The sequence below is a fragment of the Armigeres subalbatus genome, chromosome 1, assembly GCF_024139115.2.
Source record: "Armigeres subalbatus isolate Guangzhou_Male chromosome 1, GZ_Asu_2, whole genome shotgun sequence".
NCBI classification, from domain to species: Eukaryota; Metazoa; Arthropoda; class Insecta; order Diptera; family Culicidae; genus Armigeres; species Armigeres subalbatus.
The window spans coordinates 116,231,300-116,253,089 of record NC_085139.1 but is presented as its reverse complement, the minus strand read 5'-3'; the positions used below and the strand labels follow the sequence as shown (position 1 = coordinate 116,253,089).

General features: G+C 42.7%; 1 protein-coding gene and 1 long non-coding RNA gene across 2 annotated transcripts in view; one reads left to right on the top strand and one right to left on the bottom strand.

The window, feature by feature from the left end:
* LOC134204983 (uncharacterized) overlaps positions 1 to 21,790 on the bottom strand; it is a 712,198-nt gene that overhangs the window by 393,772 nt on the left and 296,636 nt on the right. The window lies entirely within an intron of this gene.
* LOC134205655 (uncharacterized) lies at positions 12,580 to 12,988 on the top strand. The gene is made up of 3 exons (XR_009978171.1): positions 12,580 to 12,654; positions 12,714 to 12,785; positions 12,877 to 12,988. It is a non-coding gene; the product is annotated as an uncharacterized LOC134205655 (long non-coding RNA).

The window sequence follows — 21,790 nt, the reverse complement described above, 5'->3', positions numbered from 1 at the left end:
AGCACCCTTCCCTAGCCGCCGCCAGTGGTCTGCACGCACTGGTTGTAATGCCAAAACATCGACAATTGCGGTTCCCCTGCTTCAGGCACGTTTCGGTAGGGCTTTCCGATTTACCGGAGGGAAAATTATGACAAAAATGGTTTCATTCAATCGGCTCGAGAACAATGCTGCGTGACTTGCAGTGAAACACAAATAAGATGTAACAATCGGAGATGGATTGAAAAATGTTTTCAGACGAGAACAATGAGAGCCCAGTGCCCGTTTGTTCGGTGCAAATTAATTCAATAATCTACGATCCTGAATGGCTTCCAACCATGTGGGCATTGTTAAATAAATTCGTACAATAGAATGCTCCCTTAGCATAATTACATCGAAATGATACCTTATGGATTCACTTGTGATTAACATTTAATGCCAGCGGTATCTAAGGGTCGTCAATTTGTAGCGAACAAAGCCCTGGCTTAAATTGGGACCGTTTCCGTTCTGTAACTTTATTGGAACTTCCAAATACCAGAAACCACTTTGTCCGCTCGTAAGTTGTTTACTAAACACTCCCTCTTTCGAAGTAAACCTTCGAAAAGTATCACTCAAAAAACTCAAGAACCTCTTATCAACACATTGTGAAGCCCCTTTCGTTCGCCACCCAGCACGAGTCAGCCAACCATACACCTGCTCCAGCAACCGTTGCACTTTTGAGTCTATAGAAGAGTATGAAAGTCAACAAAGGTCAATCCCGGGTGCTCTTCCGGGGCGGCAGAAAACTGATACCGTGGATCTCCAACTAACTTTATACCCCGGGAAAACGCCTTCTCGTGGGACGTTATGAATATTAAAACCCACTTGAATAAATTATTTTAGCTCGCGACGACGATGATGATGGCGGCTGCTGTGTCTCGCTTATCTTAGTCTTCATTTGAAGCACATGTGGGGTAATGGCCAATACAGCTGGCAAAAAATAAAATCGATCTTTGTAATTTCGCCTCTAGCGAAACGCGGTCTTATCGCGTAAATAAGAAGAGCGCTGCTGAAATAGATGATATAGAGTGTACAAACTGACACTGGCCAGTAAGCATTTCATTCGTATTTATTCAAAATATTTCAACAATATCAAACAAAATATCAAACAAGTCGTGAAAGATGTATCCGCGCATCGAAAAATGTACAATTGAATACATTCATGGCTTCTTCAAGTTACTCTAGACCTTTCTGATTTTCCTAAACGACCTAAAATTCGTTATTTGATTACCCGATCAGCAAAGTCCTGAGTGATGAATTCGTGCAACGATAATCATTCCAGAGTGCGGCAGGAACTATTTCCAAGGGCTTGATCTTCACATGGCCACTGCGAATTTGGGGGCCTGTATAGGATGTGATTCGGTTGGACAGTGGGCTCTGTTAAACCTCGACAGAAAGCTGCATGTATTCGATTGTTTGTCACTCAAAGTTCACTAGCCTAACCCAAAAGCTTCGACAGTGATTCGGCTGGGTTCAAGGGTAGCCCTTTGGAGGACCCAACAATTATGAATAAAGCTAAACCAATCAGCAAAGCAACGGAGGTTTGGAGAGTTCTCAGCAAGGAGAGGTTTGGAGAGTTCTCCACCCAACGCATCGGGAGAGAGATGGATCTAAAGGAGACGACTGGCTAAGCAGTCGTCAAGGAGAGCGATAACGGTGCAGCAGCAGCCGGCATGCAGTAGCACAATACGATAGAGATAGGATCGAGCTGCATCCTACCGAGCTTGACGTTAGTCATTGTGCATCTCAATGCGACATTATCGGCTTCACCAATGAACGGGTATGTTGAAAGACCTGAAGCTGTACCTGCTTAAGCATTGCAATTTGGTTCTAGCTGCAAAACAAAAAAAAAACAGGGGAAGTGCTTGCGGCTAGGCTGGACTGCTGTGGCAAGGTGGAGAAGAGCACACGGACGACACAACCAGGAGCCATTAGATTTCGCAATCAGCAATAGAACGTCAGAAAAGAGGACGGACAAGTGTGGTAGGGAAATTCGCAAGCAAAGAAGAAGGGCGTAAAAAGAGTGCAAGGGCAAACAAGCCGGGGGCGATGAAAGTCTGGTGGTCAGTATGTTCAGTCAGCCTCTACCAACCACTTTTTGTCTGAGGTAGCAGGGGCCCTCCTTAGCGTGCGGTAAGACGCGCGGTTACAAAGCAAGACCATGCTGAGGGTGGCTGGGTTCGATTCCCGGTGCCGGTCTAGGCAATTTTCGGATTGGAAATTGTCTCGACTTCCCTGGGCATTAAAGTATCATCGTGCTAGCCTCATGATATACGAAAGCAAAAATGGTAACTTGGCTTAGAAACCTCGCAGTTAATAACTGTGGAAGTGCTTAATGAACACTAAGCTGCGAGGCGGCCAATCAGAAGAAGAAGAAGCAGGGACTATGTCCAAGGGCTTTACAACCCCTCCAAAAGCCTCTGCAAAAAGGGGGCCCGCCTAGGACGTGGTGAGGTTTGGCAGTGGGCTCTGTTAAATCTCTACAAAAAGCTACATGTGTCCGTAAGCAGGTCTTATCAAAGCTACCGTGTGCCACTTAAAGCGGCCAGGAGCCCAGGGAGCCCAATTAGCACATCAGGATCAATACCAGTGAGGTCCTGATAATGGCATTCTGGCCGCGTGTTAGACCTTTTCTTAGATATCGTCATATTATGAAAGCGAGGGCAGGCAGTGACTGACTCGAAACGGCGAGTGGGTTAATGGCTAGGCTGTCTTCTGTCCCCTAAAACCGTGGCGATCCTTGTAGCACACTGTCCAATCCTGCCTCCAAGCTTTGCCTACTGGGTGGAAGTAGGCTCAGATGCCTTCTCATGACTTGCGCTGATCTGGCTCTGAACACGTAAGTGTCAACCCTTGCATGGTCTCTCTGCATTCCGTAAGACATGCAAAGAAAATCATGGGATCATTTTTTCTCTGTTATTGAGGTTTCCAACCATGGGCTGGTTCACCTCAGATAATAGGATCGTTGAAGACGACTACTCCAGTAGGGAAGGGGTTCGAAGGTAGCCACAAGAGGAACCCAACAATTATGAGTTATTCAAAATTTAACTCTTCTTTTGACGATGCGTTAGCTATGGAGGTGGTAAACCCCCTTTGTCAAAGGGGTTTTGACGAATTCTTCTCCTAGGGAAGAGGCGGAGAGCGAAGACGGAGGCTGCAACTAGCAGCAGCAGAGTCTCCTCAGCAGTGATGAGGTACTGGGCCACTACCCGGGATGCGGGTGGTCACCAAGCAACTCGATAATATCACCGAGTTCGCGAGCGCAAGGTTGAACATCAGTAAGGAACTGAAACGGAGCCTTCGGATGCTCCGGCAGGCTGTTCGAGTCGCAACACAAGGGTCCGTAAATCCCTGGCAGTTGGTTAGTAGGGCAAAGCGGGAGTCGAGCACATCTCGACTCGCAAAGAAAACTTAGGACAGGCGAGTCCCTGTTTGTGAAAACTGACAAGATTACCTGACCGGTTGTAGGACAAAAGGTCAAAGGTCAAAAGGTCGAAGGACAAAAGGTTGAAAGTCAAAAGGTCGAAGGGTCAAAACCCTAGTAGCACACTTCAGACCAATTTGGTTGCAACTCAAATATGACTAAATTCAGTGTCAAATGAGTCACAGAAACCCGTATATGACAAGTGTGTTACTCGGGAAGGTCGAAGGGACAAAAGGTTGAAACAAAAAAAAACTGCGTCAAATGGTCAAAGGACAAAAAGTCAAAAGGACGAAAAGTCTTTCTTTTTTCTTCCTTCTGTCTTATTTCTTCTTCCTTTTTCTTCTATTCTTTTCCTTCTTCCTTTTTCCTTCTTACTTCATATGTTTCCTTCCTTCAGTTCTTTTTCCTCCTTTCTTCTTTCTTTTTTCTTCTTTCCATATTTTATCTTCTTTATTTCTAACCTCTTTCTTTTTTCCTTTTTTCTATCTTCTTTCCTTCATCTTTCTTCCATTTTTCACCTTTCACTTCCTTATTTCTTTTTTATTTCTTCCTTCTCTTCCCTTCTTTCTTCCTACTTGCTTTCTCCTTACTATCTTCTTTTTCTTCTTTCTTACTCTATTCTTTCTACCTTCTTTCTTATTTCTTCTCTCGTCCTTCATCCTTTCTTCTCCATTTTTTCTTCCTTTTTCCCTGTTTTTCTTCCTTCTTTCTTCCTTTTAATACTTCTTTACTCTTTCTTTTTTGCTTCTCCCTTCTTTTTTTTTCTTTTTTTCTTTCCTCTTTCATCCTTCTTTCTTCCTTTCTTCTTTCTTTCTTCCGGTTTTCTTCTTTCTTTTTTACTTCTTTCTTTTTTTCGTCCTTCTTTCTTTTTTTCGTCCTTCTTTCTTTTTTCTTCCTTCCTTGCTTCTTTCTTTTTTTCTTCTGTTTTCTTCTTTCTTACTTCCGTCTTCATTCTTCCTTTCCACCTTCTTTCTTACTTACTTTTTCCTTCTTTTTTTCTTCTTTCTTCCTACTTTCTTTCTTCTTTTTTTCTCCTTTCTTCCTACTTTCTTTTACTTTCTTTTCTTTTCCTTCTCTCTTTCTTCCTTGTTTCTCCCTTCCTTCTTTCTTCTTACTTCTTGTTTCTTGTTTTTCTTCCTACATGCTTTTTTCTTCCTTCCTTCTTTTCTTCTTTCTTCCTCCTTCCTCCTCTTATCCATCTTAAAAAGAAAGATCTAAGAAATTCTTTCTTTTTCTTCTTTCCTTCTTCTTTCTTCCTTATTTCTCTTCTCTTTGTTCCTCATTTTTTTCCATCTTTCTTTTTTCTTCTCTTCTTTGTTCCTTTCTTCCATCTTCCTTCTTCTTTCTTTGTTCTTCTTTCCTCTCCTGTTCTTTCTCTTTCTTCTTTTCTCTTTCTTACTATATATGTTTCCTTCTTTCTTCTTTCTTCCTATTTCCTTCTTTTTTATATCTCACTTCTTACTTCTTCGTTCCTCACTTCTCACATCGCATTTCTCACTTGTCGTTTTTCACTTTTTATTTCTTCCTTTTCACTTCTCGCTTCTCACTTTTCACTTTTCCCTTCTCACTTCTCATTTATATATGCTCACTACTTCTATCTTGCATCTCACTTGTCACTACTCACAATTCCCATCTCATTTCATGTCTTTTTGTTTGTGTTGTTCTTTCGACCTTTTGTCCTTCGATCTTTTGACCTTCGACGTTATGACACGTATTCGACCTTTTCACCCTTCGATCTTTTGTCCATTCGACCTTTTGTCCTTTCGACCTTTTGTCATTCGACCTTTCGACCTTCGACCTTTTGAAATAAGAAATAAGAAAGAAGGAATAAAAAAGAAAGACCTTTCGCCCTTTCGACCTTTTGTCCTTCGACCTTTTCACGCAGTTTTTTTGTTTCGACCTTTTGTCCCTTCGACCTTTTGATCCTTCGACCTGTTGTCCTTTCGACGTTTTGACCTTCGACCTTTTGTCCTTCGACCTTTTGACCTTCGACCTTTTGTCCTACAACCCGATGTGTTATATGAAAAGTGGTGAAAATAGCTTATGCTTTAACAGATTATGTTATTAAAAAGATTATGATTATTCATATTGTTGACAATTAACTTTGTCCATCTGGTTGAACTTTGAATGTAGCTTCAAATTATAGTGAAGGTGATATCGTCGTTTTTTACTAATTCCTATCTACCAAAGATGTAGGCAATTTTTTCGATAAAAATAAACATAATACATTATGTTATAATCATGTTATGACTATCATGAAATTATTTTTTGTCCATCTTTGACAGAGAATTCATAACAAGATTATTGCAACAGTTACCGCTCAGCTTATGAGACGAGCAGACGTGTTTTCGATTGCGCTCTCCGAAAGTCAAGCGAATTAAATCCGGTGGTTTATTTTTCATCTGCTCGTGCCGCATCGCGCGCTTTTAGTGTACTGCGATGAGGCGCGAAAACACTTTTCGTATAGACTACTCGCACTTCCCGGTGAAGCCGTCTTTCGAAAAGGTGCATGGCTTTTGCCGCACTGTTCTTGGGCTGAAAAAAGAAGATGTTGTGAGACTTCAGTGCCACCGCAGTGAACAATGTGCGTTCGTCAAGGTCAATGATCGTGGACGAACACGATGAAAAACATGAAGTGGACATTGCGGGAAGAAGCACAAGTTGCGAATAACCATGGAAGATGGAAGTGTTGAAGTGAAGGTGCACGATTTGCCGGAAAACGTTTCCGAAGAGAAGATCGTTGAGTTCCTCAGTGCGTTCGGGGAAGTGATCTCGCTGCGCGAATTGACGTGGGGTGATGGATTCGAGTTTGGTGGAATTCCGCTCGGGATCTGGTCGGCTCGTATGCTGATCAAACGCAACATCGATTCGTGGGTCACGATCGATAGTCAACAAGCGTATATCCAGTACAAGGGACAGATTTCTTCCTGCAAACACTGCAAAGAGCAGACTCACACAGGCATTTCTTGTGTGCAGAACAAGAAGCTGCTGGTCCAAAAGAGCTACGCAAACGTAGCGAAGCAAACTACGCCACGACAACCACCGAATAAGGCGAACGGTGTGAAACCACCGAACGCCAAACCGGTTGGCCAGCGCTCTGTCGCTCCACCACCAACATCACTAGATGCTTTCCCCGAGCTGCCACAGCCGACGTATCAGACCGAACCGCGTGGCTCACTAAATCAAGCAACAAGCCAACCGACCGTGAGCATCACACGTACGGTGTCCCCCAGCCAGTTGCAAAAACAAAGTGCACGCAGTTCATCGTCACGCACACAACCACAGAGCGCTGAAGTGGTCTTGGTTGACATTTTTAAAAAACCTGCAAATGCGATGCGATCGCAAAGCCGAACCGCCGGCAACGATACGGACGAATCGTCTACATCGACTAGAAGTAGCCGAAGTCATTTGAAGATCTCGTGAAACCTGTTCTTCCAGGCATACGGAAAACTACACGTGTGAAAATACTAAAATATTTTATTAACTACATCCGCTTTGTTACTAGCTGTAACAATAGAATCGATGTTGATGCTTTAGTTTTTCACTTAGAATTAGATTTTTGAATTGCTTCCAAAACGAAATTTTGTAAAATACTAATATCAATCTGACAAATAAACTGAATTTTAAACCACAAAAAAAAAGTATTGTTATTTGTAACACATATTGATATAACCCATATTGATATAACCACCCCGTAAGGGTGGTCCAAAATACATCCTTTACCCTATAGAAATCTATAAGGGCGTCCGAACACCTCTATCCAAATTGTAAATCCTTTCGCAAATAATCAAGTTATTCCGTTTTTAGAAATTTCTTTTTCATGAACTTTTCTTGAACCTCTAGAAACCTGTTTATCAGCGATTTGAAAACTTCGAGAACTAGCAGCCAAATCCGTATACAGTTTTAGGGCATATCTATGAAAGAATTACTTTCGGAATGTCAAGAATCTAAAATATGAATGCTAGGACTTATTTTGTTGATTATGTTAGAAAGCTTGACTGTATGCGGTTTTAACCATTTATATGTGTGATACTATGATTAACACGAGTGGTACAATTTTCAATAAGTCCGTCCAGCTATTTGGTTTCGCCGACGACATAGATATTATGGCACGTAACTTTGAGAAGATGGAGGAAGCCTACATCAGACTGAAGAGGGAAGCCAAGCGGATCGGACTAGTCATCAACACGTCGAAGACGAAGTACATGATAGGAAGAGGTTCAAGAGAAGACAATGTGAGCCACCCACCGCGAGTTTGCATCGGTGGTGACGAAATCGAGGTGGTAGAAGAATTTGTGTACTTGGGCTCACTGGTGACTGCCGAAAATGGCACCAGTAGAGAAATTCGGAGACGCATAGTGGCTGGAAATCGTACGTACTTTGGACTCCGCAAGACGCTTCGATCGAATAGAGTTCGCCGCCGTACCAAACTGACAATCTACAAAACGCTAATTAGACCGGTAGTCCTCTACGGACACGAGACCTGGACGATGCTCGTGGAGGACCAACGCGCACTTGGAGTTTTCGAAAGGAAAGTGCTGCGTACCATCTATGGTGGGGTGCAGATGGCGGACGGTACGTGGAGGAGGCGAATGAACCACGAATTGCATCAGCTGTTGGGAGAACCATCCATCGTTCACACCGCGAAAATCGGACGACTGCGATGGGCCGGGCACGTAGCCAGAATGTCGGACAGTAACCCGGTGAAAATGGTTCTCGACAACGATCCGACGGGCACAAGAAGGCGAGGTGCGCAGCGGGCAAGGTGGATCGATCAGGTGGAAGATGACTTGCGGACCCTCCGTAGACTGCGTGGTTGGCGACGTGTAGCCATGGACCGAGCCGAATGGAGAAGACTCTTATATACCGCACAGGCCACTTCGGCCTTAGTCTGAATAAATAAATAATAATGTGTGATACTAGGGATTCTAAAATAAAAGATATGCAAATAATTTCCCAGATGGTTTAGCAACGCTGTTACTTCTGTTAGCAAAGGCTTCCAGCACTTGCCGCAGGGCAAAATGTTAAGCTTGTATAGGGCTTTGCATTTGATAGCAATTTGGAATATGTTTGTCTGTCCACAAACAGAAAATATTTTTGACCATTTTCGTTTTAGGATTTCATTTTCCAATTAAATAATGTATTATTTACCAATATAATATATATCTGGAGATGTTCAATCTTAGATAAATTGCTTATAATAACCATTTTTGTTCTGTAAAATTTGGCTAATTTTGGTAAACGTTTCCATATTAAGGGTATGCGATAACACATTTTTTCCTGACGAAACGAAACGAAACGAAATTAGAAATGCTACTGTTGGATCGGAACGAAACGAAACGAAATTCAAATTTTCTTCCGAAACTTCGAAACGAAATGAAATCAGGGTCCATTTGATTCGAAATTTTTCGAAACGAAACGAAATTTAATTTTTTTTTTCCGCGGAATTTTTATTAAATAGTAATATAGATAATGCAAAAACGAATAAAAAAAGCCGCGTTGAACATGATTTTGTTTAATATTTTTAAAGTCAAATAAGGTCGATACAAATATATAAAAAAGTTTGCCCTCCCTAGAATTTTTTTTTTTCTCTAAAATAAAATTTGGATGCGACAACAAAAAAAATCGGGAAATTATAAGGATTTTCAAAATATTCTTTAACAAATCCGAGGAGGTTTTTGATTTTATTTTTCATTTTAATATTTATTTTTTATTACCCCCTCCCCCTTGACCTTTCTGGCATCAGTAGGGCATAATTTTTATTACATGTAACGGGCTTTGAGCAAAACCACCAATGCTCATTGTGAATATGAATCTGAAACATTTATTTGCCCAGCAGCTATTTTAGATTCAGACACCAGTCAACTGTCAAAAACTTAAAACTGGCAAAACGCTCAGTTATATTTTCTGCAGATTTGAATCACCAATGAATCACGAGTTTCAAATATTTTGGCTTATGAATGCGTCGTTTTATCTACGGATCAACCCACTTTGCAATTACGGTGCCTTTCTTAGCAGCAACATAATGATTTTATTTAATTGAAATTTTTTTTTCAATTAACATCTTAAATAAAGTCTCCAGGTAATTTTTCGACCAAACTCATGAAGATTTATTGAATCTGTAAAACTTTCCAAAATGGTCTTTTCAACAGATCTAAGCAGTATGAAAGCTGTTGATTGCAATACAAAACTGGACTTTTTAAAAAAAAATTGCTAAGGTCTGTTGGAAATATTACTTTTTTAAGTAATTTTTTTACGTTGTTATGGTGAGGGGCATTTTTCATCCTTCACTTTTTTTATGGAGTTAGCCGTGGAAGATACACGAAAATCGTGACTGCTAGATTAAAACCTTTTTTCGTTTCATCACTTTTTCACAAATTCTTTGGTGCGCTGCGGTGGGAGTTGAATCTTAACAATAATATCCCTGGGATGCGCTGACTCTAGCAACATTTTCACGCTATCTGCATGTAGGTAGGCATTACGTAGGCTTACAGTGGCCAAACGTCTCGGATTATGTGGAACAGTGGCACAGTCTACTTGCCTCGCATTTCCTGGTGCCCCGGAAAACGTTCCGTATTCCATGATGAATGTATAAAGCCGTTCTTTCTGCAGCTCAGCAAAATAAAGAACAAATTTCCGTTAAAAATATGGTTATTTGCTGATTTTAGCAATAAAATGAAAGCTAGGACATGATATAACAATTCAATCGAGACTGCCTTGTTACTATTCAGTCGGTAGCTCTGAAAAGGTGATCGCCAGTGTAAACTAATTAATCTGGCACAGAATCTTCCAAATAGGGGTCACGTGGCTTAGTTGGTTACACGTCTGCTTTATAAGCGGATGGTCATGGGTTTGATTCCCAGCACCCCCCTTAAACTTCTCGTCAATCGCCAGAAGTGCAGCAATAGTAGTGCTGTCCAATGAGGGCTTGAAGTAGCTCGAAGTTTCTCCCTGTCCTGCTCATGCCCATTTGTTGACAAAAAAGAACGAGCAGGACGGGAACAACTTCGAGCTACTTCGAGCTGCTCATTGGACAGCACTAGTACGGCGTAATGGGGAACGCGTCTGACCAACACAGCTACCAGACGACGACTGACATTCTGACCCTCTTTTCGGAGGCATACCCCCAACAGACTCGATACATGGAAAACGTAACAAAGCAACTACATGGACTCACAATATGGACGAATGAACGGACGATGATATGGACAATAGGTGGTCATCTAAAAATAGATTCTGTGTGGATTCTAAGAGACGAGAATACCACAGTAGATCTCGGCACAGTAGCGGTCGTCGAACACAGAGTGCCTACTAAATAAATAAAGTAATAAATAAAGAATCTTCCAAATACAGGTTGGACTCGATTATCCGGAGTATCGAGTAATATTTTCACTCCGGATAATCGAATCACCATAACAAATTAAATCTGCAATTAAAAAACCTATGTTTTATTTTACTTGCAGTGGTGTAGTCAGATATTATTAAAAAAAAAACTCTGAATAATGCACCTGCGGCTTTCTGGTGTATTATGGAAAATAGTATTTTTGCCATATGTTTTGAGACCATAGTCCGATCCAGCTAATTTTCAATATGAAATGATAAGACAGGATTTCCATTTGAATGCAACTTGTTGGTTGAGAATACGTTCAAGAAAAAAAATGGCTGGACTATTTATACGCTTTTTGTACATTACTTACATGTACTTTGGCCATTACTTATTTTATGCCAACAACTCGAACGCAGACATTTACGATTATTGCTAAATATTAACTGTTAAAAGCAGCAGCACGTACAAACCAACAACAAACTGCCCTACGGAAAACGCACCGCACCGGCACGAAAATGACAGAAAATCGGTACGATTTTGAAGCATTTGAATAATCTGGATCTGAAGGATCTAGAAAATGTGAGAAAATTATAGATTTCCATGACATACGGAATAAAAATATTACAAATTATTTTTACTTCACTGAAAAATATTATTATTATATTATTTAAATTAACAAATATGCATTACGTTTTATACTTGAATACTTTCAACAAAACATCGAAAAAATTTTCAAGCGGAAAGCTAAATGCGTTTCTGTTGAAGATACAGAATTGTATTACGTAGTGAGATTTAAAGAAAGAATTTATATGTATAAAATATTGAGTGGTATTTGATTGGCTTCATTGTGCGGCGCAGCCGAATTTTTTTTATGATGTAGAAATTGGAATTATTGAAAATAAATTTCGAAATTCCGCGAAATTCCGTTAAATTTCGTTAAAAGAATGATTTTTCTGTCGAAATTTTTGAAATTTAACGATACGAAACGAAATCAGTAAATCAGATTTCGCCATACAAAAATTCCGCGGAATTCCGCGGAATTTCGTTTCGAATGCCCTAAAACGAAATTTTTCGAAATACCGCATATGCTTATTCCATATACATCTCAATGCAATCGATGTTTCTCTTCTCGAAAGAAACAAATAGAGTACCAATTTCAGCGCTCCGTTTTGCAAACATGTGCTCTCGTCACTAAAAAAGGAATAACAGAAGTAGGAAATACAATAAGTTGTCTTTCATTTCTATGTTCTTCACAGTATAAAAAACATTTTAATATGTAGTTCTGTATTTCTGAAAGCTTGTAACCTGCTCCTTTGCTTGATGTATGTGGCAGATGACTATTGCTCCGTGGATTGAGCATCTTGTTGAGCTCTCAGCCTTACCAATCAACAAAGGGGTTGTAGTTAAATGTTACCATGTCAAATCACCACACCTAAAAACAACGATACAACAGAACACTTTTAACTAATCGAATGTAATCAAGCGACATTCGATTGCGCCACATGCCCTATGAGTGCTCCGCTGGGCGCAAGCTGCTAAGATATGCATATGCGAAGTCAATATCACCCAACCATTACCGCACACTTCCAACAGGGAGGACTCGTCTGATCATTTGCCATAAGATTACGCACTTGCATACAAGAACCCGATCATATAACTCACTCTCTGATAAGAGATATCATCTCCCGTAATTACGAAGAACGATCCTGTCGGAGTAAATCCGATCGCATATCACACACGGCTCAGGTACATATGGTCAATCTGCAGATAGGGAGCGACGATCAGATATAACTCGACTCCTGAGTAGATCACGCGCGCGCGGAACAAATATAAAACAAAATTTAAAAGTGTTGCCTTTGCCCAGTGTGAGGATTTTGATGTAGTTTCTGTAAGTTGTGCTGACCTTGTTTTGACCTCTGACCCACTAAAGTGAAGTGTCTTTCTCAGCAGGAGAAGATTAAGTGGGAAATACGTCAGTAGCTCCGATGTGGCAGGAGTAGATTATAGTTCTTGAGATCGGTAAGAGACTGATTAGATGAGTTTCACCATAATCCGAAAAATGTAGTGCAATTATCGTCTTGCTAATGTTTTATTTCGATGCCTATCATAGGCCTTTCTTCGACACCATGGTGCAATAGCATGCAGAAGGTGATGTTGTGGTGCGAGTTCGACAATGGCATGTCAAGCAGCCGGGTGGCCGGCATGGCGCCGGTAGTCTTTCTCCCTCTCATGTGTCCGGACACGATCATGTGCCTAGCTGTCGCCGTGGGATAGACGAAAACACACGCACTACACTACAACAAAACCCTAGGATAAGTCAAACATAGGCTAAGTTCATTAATAAATGTAAGTTCACTCTATATAATCACCCCCATTTTTCTGTGAAACTAGAATCTCTCTTGAGTTGGAATGGCTCGATCATTCGTAGGATGGTTCTGCTTTTCTCGAACCTAGTTGGTGCTGCGAATCAGGTATTTGGATCGTGGGGTCAATACCAGTGGCATCCATTCTAAATTACATAATCTTTTGTCTCCGAGTCTTATGCGCCCCCTTGGACTAGGGTCCGAGGGGAGGATGACAAGCTATAAACATTATTTAAGACATCATTGAAAATCAGCTCTAGCATCTACTAACATGTATCACTTTAGAAACCTACATACCTATTAAGGCAACAAACTAATTAATATATCTAGAAATGGTGATAGTTTTATTAACAAAATATGTCTGACTGTGCATTCTTGTTTAACTTCAAATTGGGATAAAATAAGAGTTGCTTATTGATATGTATTAGCTTTCCCCGATTACAATCAATGTGGTTGAACAGCCGTGGATCTCGCTTCTTTTTTCTACTTTCCTTCATTAAATAAATAATGACGCCGGCACTTAATCCCAAATTCAAATGAACAACCGTTCACTTTAAGCGATTGATTGTTTATCCTCACGAAGGATGAATAATTGAACAAGATATGGAAAAGCTAATACTTTTGAATAGAAGTTGCATAGGTCACATCTCTTTCCATGGTGAATCCCGATTCATGTTACTGATTTTCCCACAACACAGCTTTCTTCCGGTGGTAATTGTGGAGATGCAGAGGTATTCTCGGTTTCTAGTAGCAACAATTGCCACACACAAACATTCCTTCCCTTTCCCAACTGACTGTAAGTACTTGGCCGGCGCCGTTATTGGTCAACTTTTGCGAGCTGCTGAAACGTACACTTCGAGAATAGGGACACGGCAGGTATTTCCGTCTGTTCGTCATAGTCTCGAAAACCAATAAAAGAGACGCTTTTTTGTAAAACTCATGCCTACCAAATCGTAAACTCAGGAGAAACGTTCTGCTATAGTCGAGTTCTAGCAAATGTACGTTGCTTTCGTTGGTTTTAGCCCCTATGACGATGGACGGAAATACCTGTCGTGTCCCTACATGGTAAATCCCAAGCACTATTCATTTGGATCGCAGTGCAATTTGCACCATTTCTAATCAATCACAGAGTAGCAACAATTGATATGTACAGTCAGTCTAAGCTAAGCTAAGCATATTTATATAATTGTGAAGAAATTTTGTTATAAACAACTGGTCGGGTAAGTATGCCGAAGTATTTATTCGTTCGGCGCTGGGTCAGTGCGAAGCGTCAGGCGCACCAAGATCGGTGAAATGATCTTGTTTCTGAAACGCGGAGTGCAAGCTAGCGGAAAGACTACAGGAAGCTGAGTTCTTTTTTTACCAGTTCGTTTATTTATTTGGCTCAATTATTTAATTAAAAACTCTACGGGGCCGAAAACATGACAAATAATTTGAACAAATTATTCTGAAGAAGTTTTAGATGCATTTCTGCAGAATTCTTCTTTGGTGGGGATCGGTCTGTCGATTCTACCGTAACTAAACGATCCCGGCGCTGACTCGTCGACTGCGCTTGCTGCTTTTTCAGCTCCTCTTCCCTTTTCATTTTGTTGTAGTAATCCGTGTAGCCCATTATTCCCTTCTTCACAAACCAGACTCGAAGTCTATTGTTTTTAAATTCCATTGTTTCCGCGAGCTTCTCAAGCTCCACCATCGAATTGGGAATTTCAAATGTTTGCGTTCGTTCAGTTGGATCGGTGTCCAGTTCAACCACATCTTCCTCGGCCACTTCAACTACGTTGTTCCGCATTGCTTCCGCTGTTGTTTTTCCGAATCCAATAACGACACCGGAGTATGTTTTCCGTTGTCCGTCTTGCACATTCATTGCCTTCTTTCCAACTTTCCTTTGTGGACACGTATCCTTCCGATGACCTTCCGTTCGTCACAAAAAAACATTTGTCTTCTGTAAATCTTGATAGAACACGTTTCCTTTCCAATTTGATATTTCCAACGATGATGGAATTTCACTTTTCACATCGATGTACACGCCTCTTACGCCTGTGTACATGTGGTCCAGTCCTAAGTTTGGCGGGAATTTCTCCCGAACCACACGATCCACTTCCCCATACTCCGCAAGACACTGTTTCAGTTCATAATCTGGCAACTCCGGTGGCAAGTCAAACACTCGGACGTATCGAACATTACTGCCGGCAATCGTCATCTTCACTTCCACTGACATCCCGCTGGTGTAATGGAATTTTCGAGGTTTCATATTCTTCTTCAGTGACTCTTGCATTGCTTGCAACGAAACAAATTTCACAAACAGCGAACGATCCATAGCTGTTTTATACATCGGAAGATACATCGGAGTCCAATTGTCTCACAAACCCGGCAATCTCTACCCATGTTGGTCGGGGAGCGGTATGTGGAAAACGAAATTGGACGGTATTGACGATCATTTCGCACATTCTGATTGCCCACGGTGAAGAGAAGCGTACGAGCGAGGACCTATAGATAATGCGAAAGGCAACGCTGCCTGGTACCTACAGTGCCTGTATTTAACACAACCCAACAGCAAACTGGTAGACGTCCGCGCGCGACGAGAGCAAAACAGCAACTGAAACTGAGTTCTTGGGTGACGGTGCCAAGGTTAGGTCGACGCGGACGACGTCGTCTCTGCCATCAGAGAGCAGTGCGGTGCAGAGGTAGAGAAGACCTCTAGCGGTAGAGAAGACCGCTAGCACGTTCAGAATGAACGAGATCGAGTCATAGATTGACTTACCGTTTGGAAGTCCTGGTCTGGCACCAGACTTGGACTGGAGAGTGGATGAGGGTTACACCCATAGTGATCATCTAGCAATTCGCTTTAAGATCAACTCCGGCATGCAACATCGGAGGTCCGGGGATCCTTGTCAGGTCCGTGGGTGGATGACCAATCTCTTCGACAGCAAAGTTTTCACCGCGGCCTTGGGACTGGAACCCAACACTGAAGATCTAAGCGGGGATTCGTTGCTAGTTGTCCTATCGCGCGCGTACGACGCCACCATGGCGAGAAATGACACATGCCCGGTGTACTGATGGATTGCCGAGATTGCGGCCCTTGGACCAACCTGCGAAGCCGTGGGGTGACGCCTACAGGCTAGTGATGGCCAAGACCAAAGGGAGCTCTTCACCCCCCGAACGGTCCACGGATATGTTGGTGAGGATTATCGAGGTACTCTTTCCGTCCCGAGCCACAAGTCCCTGGCCTCCTGCACCGCAAGGCAATATGAGTGCGGCCAAAATGGTGGCTTCGGTGACGAACCAAGAGTTACTCGCGATGGCCAAATCCCTGGTAACGAATAAAGATCCAGGGCCAGATAAAGTTCCGAACAGCGCTCTCAAGACTGCAATCATAGCGAACCCGAACATGATCAGACTTGCCATGCAGAGGTGCTTTGATGAGTGTAGATTCCCCGAAAGATGGAAAAGGCAGAAAATGATGTTGTTGCCGAAGGGCAGGAAGTCGCCGGGCGACCCATCGGCGCATAGACCAACCTGTCTTATAGACACGATAGGAAGGTTGCTAAAGAGGATAATCCTCAACAGGCTGACGCCGTACTCAGAGGGTACGGACGGCCTGTGAAGCAATCAGTTTGGTTTTCGTAAGAATAAATCCACGTTGGACGCCATTTGCTCAGTGGTAAAGACCGTCAAAGTAGCGACCCAGCAGAAAAGATATTGTGATATTATTGTGCGTTAGTGACAGTTGATATGAAGATCGCATTCAACAGCGCAAGCTGGGATGCCATCGCACCCTCGTTACACCGGCCTGTACCATATTTTGGAAAGCCATTTCCAGAAACTTGCATTATTATACGAGACCAATGCCGGATTGTATAACATTTCACCGAAAACTATTTCGCGGAATTCATTTTCGCGGCTTAACATTTCGCGGAATAACATTTGGCGGTTTGTGACTTTTCGCGGTACGACATTTGGCGGATTGTACCTTTTCGCCGAATGACTTTTGGCGGAATGTACCATTTCGTGGAATGCACCATTTCGCGGAATATTCATAATAATAGCTTAGTGTTCATTCAGCACTTCCACAATTATAACCTAAGAGGATTCTAAGCCTAGTTACATTTTTTTGCATTCGTAAAACACGAGATTAAGACGTTGAGACTTTTATGCCTAAAAAAGTCGACAAGTTTTTTTTACCGATAAATTTCCTAAACCGTTGAACCCAGAAGTTGATTTCAGCCACCTAGTGTATGCTGTTTCTTGCATGGCAGTCGCGCATCTTCCCGCACGGCTAAAGAAGGCCTCCCAGAACATTTTCAATTTCCCATTACAAATCCTTCATTATAACTGGCAGACGGGCTCCTCTCTTTACTTTGTTATGAATAGGCGTTTTTATGAATAATCCTTTATTTCTTCCTTTCGCCTCATACCGAAAACGTATTCATTTGAACATGGAATTATATCCTCCCCTCGCTTTGTACCGGGCAGAGCAATTATTTAAAGAAGGCACTACCCCTTCCTTCGCTTTATACCAGGCAGACGCATTCATTCAAAGAAGGTATTATCCCTCCCTTCGCCTTATGTAGAGCAGACGCGTTATTTTAAAGAACGTTTTATCTCCCTCTTTCACCTTCTACTGGGCAGACGCTTCCATTTGAAGAAGGCATTACCCCTTCCTTCGCATTATGCCGGGCAGACGCATCAATTTAAAGACAGCATTACCTTCCCTTTACCTTATACCGGGCAGACGCGTTCTTTTAAAAAAGGTATTATCAACTCCTTTCGACTTATACCGTGCAGATGCATCCATTTAAAGAAGGCGTTACTCCTCCCTTCGCCTTATACCGGGCAGACGCGTTCTTTTAAAGAAGACATTATCAACTCCTTTCGTCTTATACCGGTCAGACGCATTCATTCAAAGTAGGCATTATCTTTTCCTTTTGCTTTTTTCCTGGCAGACGCGTTAATTCATAGAAGGGTCTACCACGGACTACCTTCTTTCTTTTCTTAATACCGAGCAAACGTGTCCATTTTAAAAAGACATTGTTCCCTGACTTTGCGGTATAACGATCGCATGCGGTCATTCAAAGAAATTATTACCTTCTTTCATTGCTATAAATCACAATCCAAAAGAGTTTAGCCCGGATTGCATGTAATTAAGCAAACATCGGTAAATATTTCAATAATTATTATTCAAACTGAATTCCGCTAAATGGCATTCCGCGATATGACTTTCAGTAAAAAGGTACATTCCGCGAAATGTCTTTCGGAAAAAAGGTGCATTCCGCAAAATGTGTTTCAGAGATTTGGTACATTCCGCGGAATGTAGTACCGCGAAAAAAAATTCCGCGTTATGTTTTTCGGGGAAATAGTATACAACCCCAATGCCGGTCAAAGAAGCGTTCTTAGGGAAAGGGTCATTTGGCCAAAACCCATTCGGCCGAAAGCCATTTGGCCGAATGCCACTAAGCCGAAAGTTGTTTGGCCGAATATACCATTTGGCCGAACAGACCATTCGGCCGAAAGTCATTTGGCTCAATGGGTCATTTGGCCGAAAGGGTCATTAGGCCGAAAGTCATTTGGCCGAATGGGTCAATTGGCTGAAAGAGTAATTTGGGCTAAAGGGTCGTTTGGCCGAATGGGTCATTTGGCCGAATTGGACGTTTGGCCGAATGGGTCTTTTAGCCGAAAGGGTCGTTTGGCCGAATGGGTCGTTTGGCCGAATGGGTCGTTTGGCTGAATGGGTCATTTAGCCGAAAGGGTCGTTTGGTCGAATAGGCCATTTGACCACAAAGGGTCATTAAGCCGAATGGGTCATTTGGCCGAATTTTTCTCTTCACACTGTAAAAGTGAGAAGCGCGAAATGAGTAGTGGGACGTCTCACTACCAACTTCGCAGACGTCTCACTTCTAACTCCCCATTTATCACTTCTCGCTGTCAAAGGTGAGAAACGCAAAGTGAGTAGTGAGACGTCTCACTGTTCAGGTCGCGCTTTTCACTTTTTACAGTGAGAAGAGAAAAATGAAGAAAGAGAAGTAAGACGTCTCACTTCTCACTTCTCTTTTCTTATTTCTCACTGTGTGTTACTGTGAAAAATGAGTTGCACGAAGTGAGTAGTGAGACATCTCACTACTCACTTTTTTCAGCGAGAAGTGAGAAATGAGGAGTGAGAAGTGAGGCGAAGTGAGTAGTGAGACATCTCACTACTCACTTTGCGCTTCTTACTTTTTACAATGAGAAGTGATAAATTAGGAGTGAGAAGTGAGACGTCTCACTTCTCACTTCTCATTTCTCACTTTTCAAATGAACTATTCGGCCAAATGACCCATTCGGCCAAACGACCCATTCGGCCAAATGACCATTTCGGCCAAACGACCCTTTCGGCCAAACGACCCTTTCGGCCAAACGACCCTTTTGGCCAAACGACCCATTCGGTCAAACGACCCATTCGGTCAAACGACCCTTTCGGCCAAATGACCCATTCGGCCAAATGACCCTATCGGCCAAATGACTTTCGGTCAGATGGGTTTCGGCCTAATGGTCTGTTCGGCCTAGTGGCATTCGGCCAAATGGCTTTCGGCCGAATGGGTTTCGGTCAAATGACCCTTCCCCGCGTTCTTATTACCGCAGGAGTTCCGCAAGGCTCAATACTGGGCCCGGTACTATGGAACCTTATGTACGACGGGTTTCTGAAACAAAATTTCCCTCCTGGTGTTAAGATCGTCGGCTTCGCCGATGACGTAACCTTGGAGGTGTACGGGTAGTCAATTCCCGAGGTAGAACAGACCGCAGCACGATGAAGGATTGGAAGAGCGCATAAGACGGAGGTGGTTATCGTCAACGACCGCAAGTCAGTTCAACATGCAGTGATTCATGTGGGTGAAGTCGCGATCACATCAAAGCGGAGTTTGAAGCTCCTTGGGGTCGTAATAGACGACAAGCTGACCTTCGCCAGCCATGTCGACTATCGGCATTATCGAGGATGATGTCCAACAGTTCCAAGGTGTGTACCAGTAGACGTAGGCTCGTCCTGGGCGAGATCTCTGGGTAACCAGTTACCTCCGGAAGCTGGAGAGCACGTACCGCTTGGTGTGTCTCAAAGTGATATCTGCCTACCGCCTACTGCAGAGCACATACTGTTCGTATGTCCTCGTTTCGACGTCGACAAAAGAGCTATGCTAGACGTTTGCGGATACCTTTAACCAGAGGATGTACCAAGCGGTGGAGAAGTGTAACGCAGTTTGAACTGCAGCCACTCAGATTGCCTGTAGTTTGCAGAGAATCTGGTGCGCCGAGCAAGAGTCAACAAGCATAACTAACTTGTGATTGATTAGTTAGGGCGAAAACACCCTCAGCGTGACATGGCAGAAGAGCGAGCGCATAGGTGTGAGTATAGACTGCACATGTCGAGGTAGGAGTGTCTTAGCGTTCTCCAGAAGTAATTCTGGGAGGCAGCTCCTGGGAGAAATGATTGGCGGAGCCCAAGGGAGTTTGGTCGGTGTTACCTTCACTGGTTGATTCCGACACTCCAGTACACTTCCGTGTGGTAGCTTGGCAACTACTAAAGCAGTAAGCACGTATGCTGGGTCATACGTCAATCCATTCTTCCTTATAAATATTGGTCTTAGCGTAGAACTTTTGATGCCTATCGCTATCGACACCTCAAGGCATGGCAGAGGAGAGTAGAGTGAACTGAGCATCCAAGTCAGCCTCGCATGGCATGTCAGAAGTGGAAACCTAAGTAAGTCCCACATGGTACGTCAGAGCGTGTTTCAGGAAGAGTGGCAGGGTGTGCTAAAGTGGGCACCCAAATAAGTGTCAAATAGGTGTGCTAGAGCGTGAATCAGGTGCAGGGTGAGCATCCAGCACGGCCACCCAAGTAAGCTTCATACGGTATGAGTGCCTGTCTGAGCGTGAATGAGCGAGTACACTGTACAGTAAGTACTGCCTATCCTCAGAAGTAATGTGAAGATACGTGGATTTGTTCATTTTGATACATGTGCTGTCAAGCTGGGGCCCTCCTTAGCCGTGCGGTAAGACGCGCGGCTACAAAGTAAGACCATGCTGAGGGTGGCTGGGTTCGATTCCCGGTGCCGGTCTAGGCAATTTTCGGATTGGAAATTGTCTCGACTTCCCTGGGCCTAAAAGTATCGTCGTGCTAGCCTCATGATATACGAATGCAAAAATGGAAACCTGGCTTAGAAACCTAGCAGTTAATAACTGTGGAAGTGCTTAATGAACACTAAGCAGCGAGGCGGCTCTGTCCCAGTGTGGGGATGTAATGCCAATAAGAAGAAGAAGAAGAAGCTGTCAAGATATGTAACAAAAAACATAAATATACCGAACGTGTTGCCAAAATCGAATGGGGTCTGTATTGATTTACATTTTTCACATACCCTGACATTTCCGGTCATATTATCAGTTATGCAGACGGCATTTCAGGTCACAAGACATAATCGGTCACGACGTTTTTGGACGTTCCACTCGTTCGACCAAATGACAATTGTAGAACAGATATGGGAAACAGAAAAACATAAGCTCTGATATGATATGAAGTCCATGAGCAGTAACCCTAATCGTTGTAGACGAATTCATCACCAGTCGAACTTTTGTTGCCTCACGTTTCAGTCGAGTGTACAGATCTACCACATTTTCCAATGTTTGGTCAACAATGTT